This window comes from Chroicocephalus ridibundus, chromosome 6, assembly GCF_963924245.1.
Source record: "Chroicocephalus ridibundus chromosome 6, bChrRid1.1, whole genome shotgun sequence".
NCBI classification, from domain to species: Eukaryota; Metazoa; Chordata; class Aves; order Charadriiformes; family Laridae; genus Chroicocephalus; species Chroicocephalus ridibundus.
In genome coordinates this window covers 41,928,812-41,942,517 of record NC_086289.1, presented here as the reverse complement: position 1 = coordinate 41,942,517, position 13,706 = coordinate 41,928,812, and the positions used below count along the sequence as shown (strand labels likewise).

General features: G+C 45.3%; 1 protein-coding gene across 17 annotated transcripts in view; it reads left to right on the top strand.

Annotated features, from left to right (window-relative positions):
- Positions 1-13,706, top strand: part of MBNL1 (muscleblind like splicing regulator 1) — a 112,267-nt gene that overhangs the window by 37,349 nt on the left and 61,212 nt on the right. Inside the window, exon 1 of one of the 17 annotated variants that reach the window (XM_063339956.1) lies at positions 2,744-2,830. The exons of the other annotated variants lie outside the window; for them this stretch is intronic. The gene's annotated coding sequence lies outside the window, so the exon portion shown is untranslated. Of the gene's footprint in view, positions 1-2,743; positions 2,831-13,706 lie in introns of those variants that run through there. 17 annotated transcript variants of the gene reach the window in all.

Genomic DNA, 13,706 nt, shown 5'->3' with positions numbered 1-13,706 from the left:
CAGCCCAGGGCAGCTGCAGGTGTAGTAGGTAACCACCACTTTGCATGAGTAAAGGTCATTGTTTTCTGCTCTTAAGTCTTTCCTATCTCTTTGTGATGGATTCACTTGCTGTCCAAGGGAAGTACCCACCTGCTGAACTTCAGGGCCATCGGAAGCCCTATGGCATTTTAGCCCATAGCAATATTAATGCTGCTTCAATTTCTAGCTTCTCCAGTGTTGTTTTCCCTTTCTTTTCCCTGGATGCGTATCCTTTTAAAAACATCCTCAGTCTTGAAAGCATAAGTACAAGCTGATCATAAACATTACTAGGATAAGATTGCAAAAAGACACAAGAGTGAATTCTAACAAATTTGTCTAGTCTGTGCTTTATACATGCTCGAGCGAAATCTAAGGAATAGCCATGTGTAAAAGTGTGCAAGTGAGCACGCAGAGTGGCACAATGAATTTGTCACAGTGGTTACACTCCACGAGCACAGACTGATAATCCGTTGCAGAAGTGAATTTCTTTATCCCGTCAGGAGTCAGTCTAAAATCCTGTGCGATTGCGGTGCTAGCCTTCTGTACTGGGCGAGGGAGAGGCTGTATGGGGGTTTTTTGAAAGAACTCTTTCCAGCCTTGACTGGCCCATGGAGAGGTTTTCACTTCCCAGGAGCCTGTCAGATTTTTAGCTGTGTGTAGCTGCTAGCACAGCGGTGTCGAGAACTGCACATTTTAAATTTGTGTCTTTAATAAAGGAACAAGAGTACACGCTGAAGTCTTTTGAAAACAGCAGACAGAATTAAGTGTTTTCTGGGATCTTGAGACTCACTATAAACTGACATTGGTGAAGCAAGTACTTGGAGAAAAAAAAACAAATTGTACATTCGGTCCTGCTTTTGGAGCAGAATTCATCCGTCTGTGTGCAGAGCTCAGAGCGCGTTGTACAGCTGGAGGGGGCGAGCTGAAGCTGGGCAGGCTTCTGGCTCTCTTCTCACTCCCCATTTTCTATGGTGGAATTGAGGTTTAGAGCCAGCTTTTGATGGTCAATTGTGCCTGTCATTCAGCTTTCTGGTAGTAGGACGTGTTCAAAAGATCACTCCCATTAACATACTCTTGCCTGTCCAGTACACTGGTGGAATCTTCCCTGCAATGAGCTGAGTTAAGGGACAGTATAAGGATTTATGCAGTGATTGCAACTGAATAAAAATGCAGGCAAGTTAGGAAAAACCCTTATTGGGCAAACCGAATGATCAAAGATTTCATACTCAAGGTCCTCAGAGGAAACAGGAGAGTCAGTTCTTTGTATTTATTACGGTGTTATTTATTCCTGTTGTTTATTGAACGCTGGGGCTGCACCTGGTGTTTATGGAGCAACGTAAGATGCCTCCCTTGAACACGGCATGCAGGTGATGGATGGATGGATACTCATGGATATATATGGCAGCTTTATTTCAAAGTAAAGTACCTTAAAGTGCAAAGTTCTTTTTGATAGTGGAGTGGAGGGAACTGTTTCACAGAAAAAAAAAAAAAAGAATTAATTTGTGATTTAAATATTTCCAGTTGATGCCGGGGGGGGGCTTGTGGTGGGGTTTGTCAGTCGGGGGAATTTCTCACTTGGCCAAGCATTCATTGAACAGAAGCGAATGTGTGTGGAGCTGCAAACTGGCAAAATATACCTGCAGCAAAAGCGTAAACACACTGTAACTAAAACTAAGTATTTTCATTTTCTGCGCCTGGACTGAACAGAAGGAAAAAAGGGATTTTTAGAACTGTAGTATCATACAGCGTCAGTTAAGACTGTCTTTTTTGGAAATGATTATGAACGCTGCAGAGCACTACTTAAAAGGATCTCCAGGCTCTAAAGTCAACTCAGCTTTTCATTGCGTTGAAAGTAAAACTATCTGCACTTTCCTAATTGTACTAGCAAAGGTAATATCAGTACAGGATTAGATGATAGTTTAAAATATCACTAGAAAATGTGTTTAGAAGTATTTAAACTTCTTTTTTTCCCCCTAGTAACTTACTTGTAACAACTTATTTGCAAGTTGTATTTTGTGTTCAGAAAACATTCTTAGTGTTGCTTTCACTAATGTGCACACAGAGCAGTGAACACGGGTGTCGTTTCTGCGCTGTCCCCTGTGAAAGCCCACAGTGCATGGAGCACTATTTGTGCTGAGGGGAGATACATTTGCGAGGAAGCTTATTGACTTTAGGAAGAGTTTAGTAGAAACACATGTAATTTTTTTTTTTGTGTTGTTTTTTTTTTTTAAATCGGCTGTTTTCCTAGTAGCTCGAATGAGAGAAGAATGGGTGATATCACATACATTGGAAAATAAGACCAGCCTTATAAATAGCCTGTATAATTTTTCAGAAAAGATCTAGATATGTACATGAGGGAGAAGGGCACAGTGATTATATATAAACCAAAATGTAAATGTCTGCACAGTGTAATGCAGCTGACTTTTGCTTGTGGTACAGCTACTTGTGTTATTAAAATAAATGAAATGGCAAAAGTAAGAATGCCATTGTGAGAAAGCAGAAATACCAGCTTTTTGGAACTGTATTCAGTTTATCAGATCATGGATTACTGTGTTTAAAGCTTTCCTGGAAGATTACTTTCCTAAAGCCTGGAAATTGGCCGAAATAAGCTTAAATTGTACACAGAGTCAAAGTCTGGTGTATATACTCTGCTTTATTCAGAGGTCTTACGGTGATTCCTGTTATCTTGCAATCATTTGGCTGCCCTCCTCAGTTAAATTTCCGTGGAGCAGGACCTCGCAGCCCTCTGCTCAGAAGTGACTGCGGAGCTCTGTGGTGCTGGTGGCAGCGGTGACAGGAGAGAGACCCGTCGGTGAGTTGTCACAGCAGACAACTGCCTTGTCCTATAGTCGGTACCACTAAAAGGCAGTAATTAAAGTAGCTGTAAATGATTAAGGTTTTTTATATGCCTGGTTCCTTTGAATAGAGGTGAGCATTCCAAAGTGCAAGTTTTATGCAGGGTTGCTCATTTTACTTTTAAAATTTTTGAATCATGCAGATAATTAATTCAAATGCTGATTTAGAAAATGCAGAAAAAACTGACGTGGGAATTGACTTGAAAGTGACAGAAAAAACTGACTTGAAGTGCTAGTTGTTGGGTTTGGGTTTGTTTGGTTTTTTCTAATTACCCACTGCAGGTATAAATTAACATGGTTTCTGTATGTTGAAGTAAACAGCTCTTCCTAAGGAGAGGTGCCAGTTGTACTGTTTAAGGTTCAGAATACCAGAATTTCTGGCTGCTTTTTTATATCACATCTCCTATTTGAACTATGGATGGTTTGATTTTATACTTATGGAAAACAAAAAGGGAGAGAAACAGAAACAAACTTTATTGAGTATAAACTCAAATATCTCATAACCAAATGATCTGAAACAGGGACTCTTTATCAGGGAGTAGAGTGATAGGACGAGGGGGAATGGTTTTAAACTGAAAATGGTGGATTTAGGTTAGATATTAGGAAGAAATTCTTTACTGTGAGGGTGGTGAGACACTGGCCCAGGTTGCCCAGAGAAGCTGTGGCTGCCCCATCCCTGGAGGTGTTGAAGGCCAGGCTGGATGGGGCTTGGAGCAACCTGGTCTGGTGGGAGGTGTCCCTGCCCTTGGCAGGGGGGTGGAACTAGATGATCTTTAAGGTCCCTTCTAACCCAAGCCATTCTATGATTCTATAACGAAGTGGCTAATTATAATTAACATTCATTTAACTGTTATCATGTTACTTACCCCACTTAGGACCTGTCAGAAGCGTGGGTGGCAGGCTGGTTCATTTGCCCCCATCACACAGGTTCGTCAGGGTGCTGCCCCCACGGGTGGTGGGCTCTGTGCAGACGGCACAGCCCCATGGCCCTGCAGGCACTGGGTGGGCGGGCAGGGACCTGCTGGGGCACCCGGCAGCCCCCGCTCCCTTCTCTTTTGGGGGTAACTCACGGGTAAGTGCTTTAAAAAGTACGTGAATGTTGACAGGGTGGGAGCCATGAATGTTTTGATGAACAGAATGTGTTACAAGTAGTTTCTTTAAAAATATGTACAACTGTGTGTAGAAGGAAAAATACAATTTTCGTTGCTGTATACAAGATTTTGAATGCAGCTACTGCACTTACTCCTTCCTTTTTAAAATTTTTCTTGAAATCAGAAGTTTCTTTAATCTCATTCTATTTCTTACATAAGAAATTTAACCAATTTTCTTAGGTCTAGTTTGCTTTAGTACGTTAAAAACATATTTTTGCAGGAAGTTCCATAAGGAGGAAGTCAGTGGGTTTGTTTGAATTCAAGGTTGGAAGAACAAAGACGTTTGGGTGCTAAAATTTTTATGTAAATGGCCTTATCATAGCCAGCTAAGGAACTGGTACATTGTTAATGGCATTTTGCCTCATTTTTTACAGTACATTTAGCTGCAAGGGAGAAAGCAGATAGCATAGCCATGCGTTGGGGGCTGGGAGGAAGAGCAGCTGCGGGGCCGAATGGATCAGGAGGTGGTCCCTCACCCCTTCTTTGCATGTGTATTTTCACTTCGCGTCTCCGAGGGTAAAACACCGCTCTGACACAGAGCTGCAGCTCTCCAGATGGCAGCTGGCTCTGGCTGGTAGCCCTGCATGGGTTCAGCGTTTGCCCCCAGGCAGGGTGCCAGTTGTAATGGTGGGACATGTTCTCCTGCCCTGAAGGTGCCTTCAACTCTCGGCCTGGTCTTGGCTGGGGCAAGAGCACGGGACTCGGCGCTGGCGTACCCTGCACCGAGGGGAATCGTAGAATCAGAGAATTCGTTTTGGTTGGAAATAACCTTTAAGATCAAGTCCAACCATTAACCTAGCATTGCCAAGTCCACTCCTAAACCATGGCCCTGTGCACCACATCTACACATCTTTTAAATACCTTCAGGGGTGGTGACTCCACCACTTCCCTGGGCAGCCTGTTCTGATGTTTAATAACCCTTTTGGTGAAGAAATTTTTCCTAATATCCAATCTAAACCCGCCCTGGCACAACTTGAGGCCATTTCCTCTTGTCTTATTGCCTGTTTCCTGGGAGAAGAGACTGACCCCCCCCTCACTACACCCTCCTTTCAGGTAGTTGTAGGGAGCGAGAAGGTCTCCCCTCAGCCTCCTTTTCTCCAGGCTGAACAACCCCAGCTTCCTCAGCCGCTCCTCACAAGACTTGTGCTCCAGACTCAATGCACTTCTCTTCTCAGCGTCCCCCCGTCTGACAAGCGCGGCACAGGGGGTGCACGGGGAAGTGGCCCCCACGCTGACGGGCTCCTCTTGGCCATGGCCCCATGGCTGGGGCCCTGAGCAGAGACCGGAGCGTGGCAGTGGCCACCCCTCCATGCCTCAGGGCGAGCCCAGTGCTGGGGAAGGCGCTCATGGGTGAGATGGCGCAGGTCATGGGTGAGGGCAGAAGAGGAGATCTTCAGAGGGAAGTGAAAAAGGAAAGTAGTCAAAGGGGAAGAAGAGGTGACGACCACGGGCCTTCTTCAGCTTACAGAAATAAAATGTGTAAGGAGGTGATTAAATCTCTAACCAGACAAGAAGACAAAGCAGAAGGAAGAAAGAAAGAAATTAAGAGGAGAGACAGAAGACTAAAAAAAGGTACGAGGCTGCAGGAGGTCAGATACTGTCACACCACCTGATGGATACCAAAGGAGAGAGGACTCGGTTTTAAAAGCATGAGCAGACAGAAGGGAAAGAGGAGGAAAGAGCGAAACATAATAGATGTCGAGAACAGAACTGTTCAGGGCAATGCATCAGTTGGGTGTAGCATACAGAAAGGCGCTCTAATTCCTTGAGAAAATGCATACGTTTTCATTTTCTGCCAGCTCTTCGCAAGACATTTTTTTGTGCCTAGTTCCAAGTATGGTTACTGGTGTGATTTTAAATATATCTGAAGAGAAATATAATGCTTGTTGATTATTTTTTTTTTAATATGGAGGAAAGTGCACCTAATGTTTACTTGTTGGAAACTTTCAACAGTTGGCTTAATTAAGACAGACACTGAAAACACGAAGGGAAGCAGAGGCCGCTTCTTAATGTTTTAGGCCATTAGCTGAAGATATTTTTAATGCCTTTAACAGTGTAAAATATTTTTACTCGGTGTTTGTCACATGTTTATTGTTTAGATGTTTCTGGTGCGTTTAGATGTGTAAATACCTCAATGGTTAGACACTGCTAAAGTGGCTACAGTGGAAATTACTTGGAAGTTGCTTGTTATAAAGCTTTCAGCTAAGTGTTTTACTCTGTGCTATACCTAGGTGTGTATATACACACTGTATACTATTTGTATATATATGCTTAGTATATAGCATGTATATTATATATAGGTCTGTATGTATCACAGATTAATGATAGAAAATAACAAAAAGTGAGGTTCACTGCAGGCAGGTGAGGGACAGGAGCTGTGAACTTTCAGAGCTGTGTTGCTTTTGGGGTTTGTTGGAGCTGGTCACCACCCCGGTGGTGTGAGCTGCGGGGCCCCCCTGGCTAACGTCAGCAGTTTCCAGGAGGTGGTCAGTCCTCCCTTCCCCAGGGTGCCAGTGCTTCCAGTGCTGCCTGCGATGGAGCCAGCTCACACCATGGGGCTCTCGAGGTGCCACCTGGCCCCGCTTCCACCGCACAGCTCTGTAGCCTTCGTGTGCGAGCCGGCTGGCTTCAGAGCCAGGCAAGAGCTGCTCCAAATGTACTTGAAAGGATCATGCAATTAAAGTAGATCTGTTATCAAAATCACTCTGAGGTTCCAGCGATGGGTTTGGATCCTGATGAAAGCGTTTGGCAGCCAGGCACGGAGAGGTGTTGTCGTTCATTAAGTGGCTGCGAGCAGACGGGCTTGCGGTCCTTGGGAGCGTGTGTGCACACACATGTCAGCAGCGGTTATTTGTGATACCCCGGTTGTGCATTTGCATACGGTAGATAGCAAGAGGTATTCCCACTGTTATATGATTTATTAATCATAGTGCATTGCTTTCTCTGGCTTTATATCTATCTACATCATGTATAGTTTTTTCAGTCAATCTGTTTTTCAAAATTCTTTTGTACTTGCTTTCTTTTTGGCGTCGGTTGACAAGTGTGCAGGAAACGAAAGGAGAACCCCCCCCCCCCCGCCCCCGAACACATGGGTGAGAGGCAGGGGAAGTGCTCTCGTTACATTTAACAGAAGCAGGGTTTTGGGGTAGGGATAGAGCTTTGTTCCCTCCAAAGACACAAGGGAAACACCAAGTAATCTGAGTAGGATTAGACACCCACTGACTTCTTTTTTTTTTTTTCCAGTGGTAAAGCTTAAAGATTTAGTAAAGTACAGGACATGCAACAGGTGAACTATTTATTTTTTTTTTAAAGCACCTGTCTCAAACTCTAGATTGGCAAAATCTGCAAATAAAACTTTTACAGCAAAGTATTTGAAACATAAAAAAACTTTTTAGGAAAAGGAAGACATTCACAAAAGCTAAGGCTTAGTCAGTGTTTTTCTTTCACGCCCCACTGCAAGACCCCCTTCTTCTATCGAGCTGAGGCTGGGGAAAGGCAGTGTCTGCGGTCGGCTGGGACTGGGCTTGATGAGCATGGCTTGCCGGCAGCTCCGCAGGCACCGCCGGCTTTGGGAGACGAAAGTTTTGGCAGGATCAGGAGGTCCCTGAGGGCATCTTATTCCTGTGTCTGCAGCGTTTGCTGGTGGAAAGCTGATGCGGAGGAGAGTTTTCACCCGCTCTGGCCCTGCACAGCTGGGGCAGATGTGGCGCACTGTGGTGCTCCCTCGCTGGCCCCCAGAGCGGTCACTGCGCGGGGTGGGCAGGACAGGCTCTGCTGGCCTGTCCGGGTGCTGAGTCCTGCCCTGGTGGCAAGGTCGGCCTGCTCTAATTCAGAGTCAGACTCACCTCAGGGTGACGCTGGGTGTTTAGGTCAGCACCCAGTACAGTTCTCCTGGTGCACGGCTGTTTGGTGCCGGAGGTCTGCTGGACCAACAGGCAGCTCTGCTGGAATAGCACAGAACCGACAACTGCCTTATGGATGGAAAACACAGGCATAGTGAGCCGCTGCACTCCAGGTAAATCAGGGTAGTATTCAAACAGGGTCTTTGATCTCCCTGCTTTAGGACTGGTCTCACCTTGCATCTGTCTCATGTACCTACAGTTAATCAAAGGGGGAAAAAAGACCCTGAAAGTTTGGGTTTGGGTTTGATTTCTGTGTATGCTCTTCTCCCTTATTAACTGCACGGGTTTGAAAAATAGCTGAGCTTGGTGTTGATCTATTTAATTTCACATGACAATTTTTAAAAATTAAATCTTAAAATGTAAATTACTTTCAAAACGACTTTCTTGGTTTTGCACTTTATCTACTGCTGATTCCAGAAGGGCTTTGGAGCTGAAACGTCCCTTTCCTGTCTGATTTTTTTTTTTTCTGTCTCTGTGCGTATGCCTTATAATAAAGTTATGGTTGGTTGTGGTGGTTTTCCTTGGTTTGTACGTATGGGCAGGTATTACTGCTATGTGTATTTTTGCAGTACACTGGTGGTTTGGTTTTAATACTTTCTGAAAAGGAATGTTTTCCTAATTTTGTTACCCATATACATTGCTTGAGATCAGAGAGAACTGCCGCCAGTCTTTCGGAAGGTGCAATGGTGACACCCGTCTGACACTCAGAAGCCACCTCGGGCTCTGAGTGGGCAGGATGATGCTGGAGGGTGTTGCTGCGGAGGTTCAGCAGGAGCACACAGCCCTTGGCCTCCAAAACGCGGCCCTGGGCAGGCGGGAGTAGACGGGCACTCTCGCTGGGGACGTACATGGGGATTTCCCTCAGGGCGGGAGGTGGGTAGTTTGGTACAACAGAGAGTTGACAGAGAGTTGTTATGACCGTGATAACACCCTGTGACCCTGCCTGTAGCAAGGAGATAAAGTGGCCGTGGATCACTGGGGCGGAATGCTTACGCACCAGCAATTTTGTCCCATGTCTCTTGAATTCTTGGCCTTACTGTGGATTATTCCAGCAACTGGTGCCAGGTGGCTCCTCCAAGATTTTTTCAGGCTGCTGTATTTTGTGTATTGACCTTGATTTTTGTATGCTTTGTGCTTAAACAAATTGAAAATAGCAGTTGCTAAAAATACACCCATATTTAATTTTTAAAATTTGGAAAGCATTGCTGAATTTTGTTGTTGTTTGGAGTACAGCAAAAGGTCGCTTGTCCAGCACCATCCATAGTTGCCTTATTCTTTTCTCTCTGTTCTACTTAAATGGCAAGTAGTTAAATGTTACTAAGTGACTACTGAAGTTCTGTTTTGATCAGCTGACAAATTGCTCAGTTCAGCTTCTGCTCCTTAACTTTGTTTAAAAAATGTCTTAGCCCTCGGGACTGCGAAAGGCAGGGATTTCCAGTGGCAGTGGTATTGCTGTGTCACTTCGAGTGCTTGGAGGTGCTTTACCTGCTGGAAGCTGGGACCTGTGTTCCCAGGCAGAAACACTCAGTGCTGAGCGCTCGGTGGAGGACGGGGAACTCTTTAAGGGCTTGCCTAATACAAGTCAGATACTGTTGTTAGGGGCAAGTCCAGGAGCACATGAAGGCATCAGCAGTTGAGGTCCTCTTTGCTCTCTGATCTTGCTCTCATTATTGTGAAGCCTGAGGAAGAAGAGGAGGAGGACAATGGTGCATGGTGTGGCACCGCCTGGAACAGTGGTGAGAGCAATCATGGGCAGAAATTCCAGGTCTCCCTTCAGCCTTCTTCCCCCTTACTTTTCATCTTGGTTTCTGGTCCCATTCTCTCCTTCGCCCTCCTCTTCTCCATCCTCCCCTTGTTTCTGTGACAGGAGCAGACAGGCTCCAGCCCTCATTCGCAGGGTGGGAAAATTAATTTTGCCAGCGCTGCTGAGAAGCCTGATGTTAAGTGGCTTCATCCATACAGAGGAAAAGGAGGGAGTTGTGTGCCGGTGAAGCCATGTCTTGTCCTTCGCCATTGCCCGTTGGGGTGCTGTGGTGGAGTGGGATGTGAGCACTGGGGCAGCGCAAGGGACAGCACTGGCTGTAGGGAGCCGAGCATCTCCCAGTCCCATGAAATAGCTTCTGGGGGTTTTAGGGCTTGGCAGTGATGGTGGGCAAAGCTTTCAAGGCTTGGCAGTGGTGGTGGGCAAAGCTTTCAGCTTGAACTTGTTTGATTGTAGGGAGGTTATAGTGTAGAAAGTTCTTATTTGCTATTTCACTTATTTCTTGTTTTACTACTTTTTGAGCCAATCTGGTCTCACTTTTTTTTTTTTTAAATAAAAGGTGGGGGAAAAGAGGGGAATTTAATGGTGTTTTTATTTCCGTTTAATACTCAGAAATGAGTTGTTTCCTCCCCCATAGAGCTGTGTAAAATATATTAAAGGAGAATTTAGGTTCTTGAAGAGCAACCACCTGTAACACAGCCCTCCGGCCCAGCCCTGAGGCCAATGCTCTCATCTCCGTGACTTTGATTCTGCCTCACACATGCTGAACTTGGGGAAAAAGTGCTTCTCAGATGAGATCATGATATGCTGGTCTTCCTTCTGAATGTTACTTTTTGTTTCATCAGTTCAGTTGGCTCCCACACATGGAAAATTTTTAATTTCCCACCAGCTATGTGGCTGAACACTTCAAGCAAAAGTCTTCAAGTATTCAGGTCGTAAGCATGTTTTTGAGCTCATACGCACTACAGATAATATCTGCAGAGGTTGTATTTTCTTTTTCTTGGTGTATACAGGAAAGGTAGTGGAACTGTTGAGATGTCTTATAACGAACTTCAGCTGCCATTAGTACAAACGCCACTTCCCTACAGAAAGGTTGCTTCTGTAAAACCAATACTCCCCCTCGCCCTTTTCACCGTTGCGTTTCGGTTTTGGTACCTGTCCCAGGGGCAGCTGCTGCTGCCGCCCGGCGCTGGAGGGACCCAGGAACCGAGCTTCCACCCAGAGGAAAGCTGCTGCGTCTGCCTGCACGGTTTGTGCTTGTGACAGGACATTTCAATTGTCGGTGCCCATGTTAAAATAAACAATGAAAGGGAATTCCAACCGCAAAGCAGTATTTTGGCATATTTCATGATTATTTAAGTTTAGAAAAATAAACCCTGCCATCTGTGTTTCCCACTAATTCGTGTCCATTGACCTCCTCTATTCAACAACTCAAAATAGCAAGGGCAGATTAATCTTCACCTCTTTATTCCTTCAGAGTCCAGATGCTCTGTAAGTCCTTACAGATGCTGAAAAAGTTTCTGCTGTTTATATGTACTTTCTGCTCCTCTCATGTCATATTTCACATATTTCATAAGCTTTTCTGAGCTATCATTGCCTTTTTTTCCGCAATACGTGACTTTGACAGAGTTAAGCTTTTCAAGGCTTTGATATCAAATATTTATCCTGCAGCCACATTTCTGAGCACAGATGGGATTTTTACCTGGGTCCTTTCCAACGAGAACAACACGTGTTCCTCAAAATTGTACCAGGCCTGCCGGCTGGTGCCAAGGCCAGCTAGCAGCCTCCCCTCGGGAAGGGGCAGGGGATGCGGGGATGTGCCTGCAGCCAAGGGGGACGGGCAGGCACTGTCCCCAGCTGTGCCAAGAGCTTCCATCCCACTCCGTGACAGAGCTGCCGTGTGTGGTTGTGTCCTGCCAGCCTTGTCTGGGGCTGTACGGAGTCCCGGCTCCTCAAGTGTGAGAACCATCAGGCTTGTTCTAATAGGATGGATCTATGCAATGGAGTGAAAATTCTGTATTTATTTGCTCTAACAAAGAGTTGTATTTTTAAAAGTAAAGCTGATACAGGGGCACTATCAGAGAGAAGATGGAGAGCTGCTGAGAGCAAGTGATGTTTTCTTGTAGCCTTAATTATATTTGCACTGCGCCAGTATGGACAAAGTAGATACTATCTTTATTTGCACACTGTGACTTACAGTGGATCCTTTGTTCTGTTGTTTTATTGTCATTTTGTTTTATGTAGAAAGCAAGCAAGGCCAAATCTCTGGTGTAAAAGCTAAAAGGGATACAGAGTGTGTGATTACAGCAGTGCTGCTTGTTAGATATGGTTTAATTAGTGCATACATCCGTCATGCATCTTTGTCTTTGTAAAATATTGATTTACAGTATCAGTGTTATGAGTCCTGGAAAGCACTTAGTGCAGGAAATTATTCTCAAGCTGTATGAAAAAAATAATAATCTGTGACTGATACAGGGCCTGCTGAGTCCAGCTTTGCTGCAGGGTCAGCAGCGTCCTGCCATTCCCCTCCACTTCTGGCAGTGCAGCACAGAGCTCTGAGCAAGAACTTCTTCATTGGTATGCATTGAAACTTTCAGGCTTTGTTAGCCTTTCCATGTCGCAGTGTTAATGATTGTTGGATCATGGCGTGGCGTGTGGGTGGTGGAGCTGGACACTGACCTGGGGTGCGGTGCCCGACTGTGGCTGTGCCTTGGGTGTTGTTTTGCTATTGCATGCTGAAGCCAACCTGCAACCAGCCACCACAAGTTAGAAATTAAACAAAACTTTACTCGTGGCATCAGGTGATCCCCTCTGGAGCTGGGCAGTGGAGACCTGGCATCTGCATCGCTCCCTGGTCCTGTGGTCTGTGGAGGGCTGTCGTGCCGTGGGTGCGGATGGTGCACCGTGTCCTCTGGGTGAGGTTGGCAGAGCTAATGTCAGCTCGGCCCTCTGCCTGCATGTCTACAGGGCCAGGCCACAGCACCAGCAGTGCTCCTGCCTGCTGCTGGGCTTGTCCTGTGCTGGCCCAGGACACTGGAGCTGGCCACTGGCTGTCCTCCCCATGCCACTCTGGTGCTGTCCCCATGACATGCACATTGCTAACGCGCCGTGCAGGCTTCGCTCCTGCCAGCAAACGTTGGTGTCCCCTTCTCCTTCTTTTTGTTCTTCCATGTAGCCGTTACACCACTTCAGCATCAGGTTTGCTTTTTGTGTTTTTTTTCAATACACGTGACAAGTGTGTAGCAAACAGTATGGTGAAGCAGTGCTTTACGTGAGGTCTCACTTGTCGCTCCGCCGCTGGGATTCACTGGCCGTGCACCCAGTTGCTTGGTTTTGCCACAGCTGCGGTTAGCCTGCAGAGACCGGAGGGTTGTTTATTTGGTTAGGAAGCTTTTATTGTGCCTTAGCACACATTTGCTAGGTAAAACAAACCTGATGTATCAGCCTTTATTTGCCCATGACACTTTTCCTTTGCTAGCCTTGCTTGCTTAAACTTGTTCTTTGTTAAATACTTTTAACTCTCCCTTTTCCTCCCGTTGCCAAACATATCAATGTTACTGGTTCTCTTTCTTTGCCACTGAAATCTGAATCACTTATAGACAGATCTTCATTGCAGTAATTTTTAAACTATAAACTTGGTTAAGGTTTTTTATTTCTCTGTTGCTGAACCGTTTATTCATTACATCCTTTTCTTCCCTCTTTTGCCTAAGCAGTGAAAAACTTTATTAATCAAGCTTGTCTTCATTTTGGCATGGTTTAGTTGCTTCTTTGTGTATCTTCTAAATATTTTAAATTTATCTTTCTCTCTGCTATGTGTGCCCTTCCAGATGATGTAGTAAAATTTTGGATTTGTGTTTTCCTAACATAGTCCCTTTACTGACATCCAGTGTCGTTATCCCTTCATCAGTGAGCAGTCCAGACCATATTTTAAGGGTAATGAGTACTTTTCAATGTGGAAGATCGCCATCAGAGTAATAGAACCTTTTCAACTTTTTTCCCCCGCTTCTGAGGCTTCTGC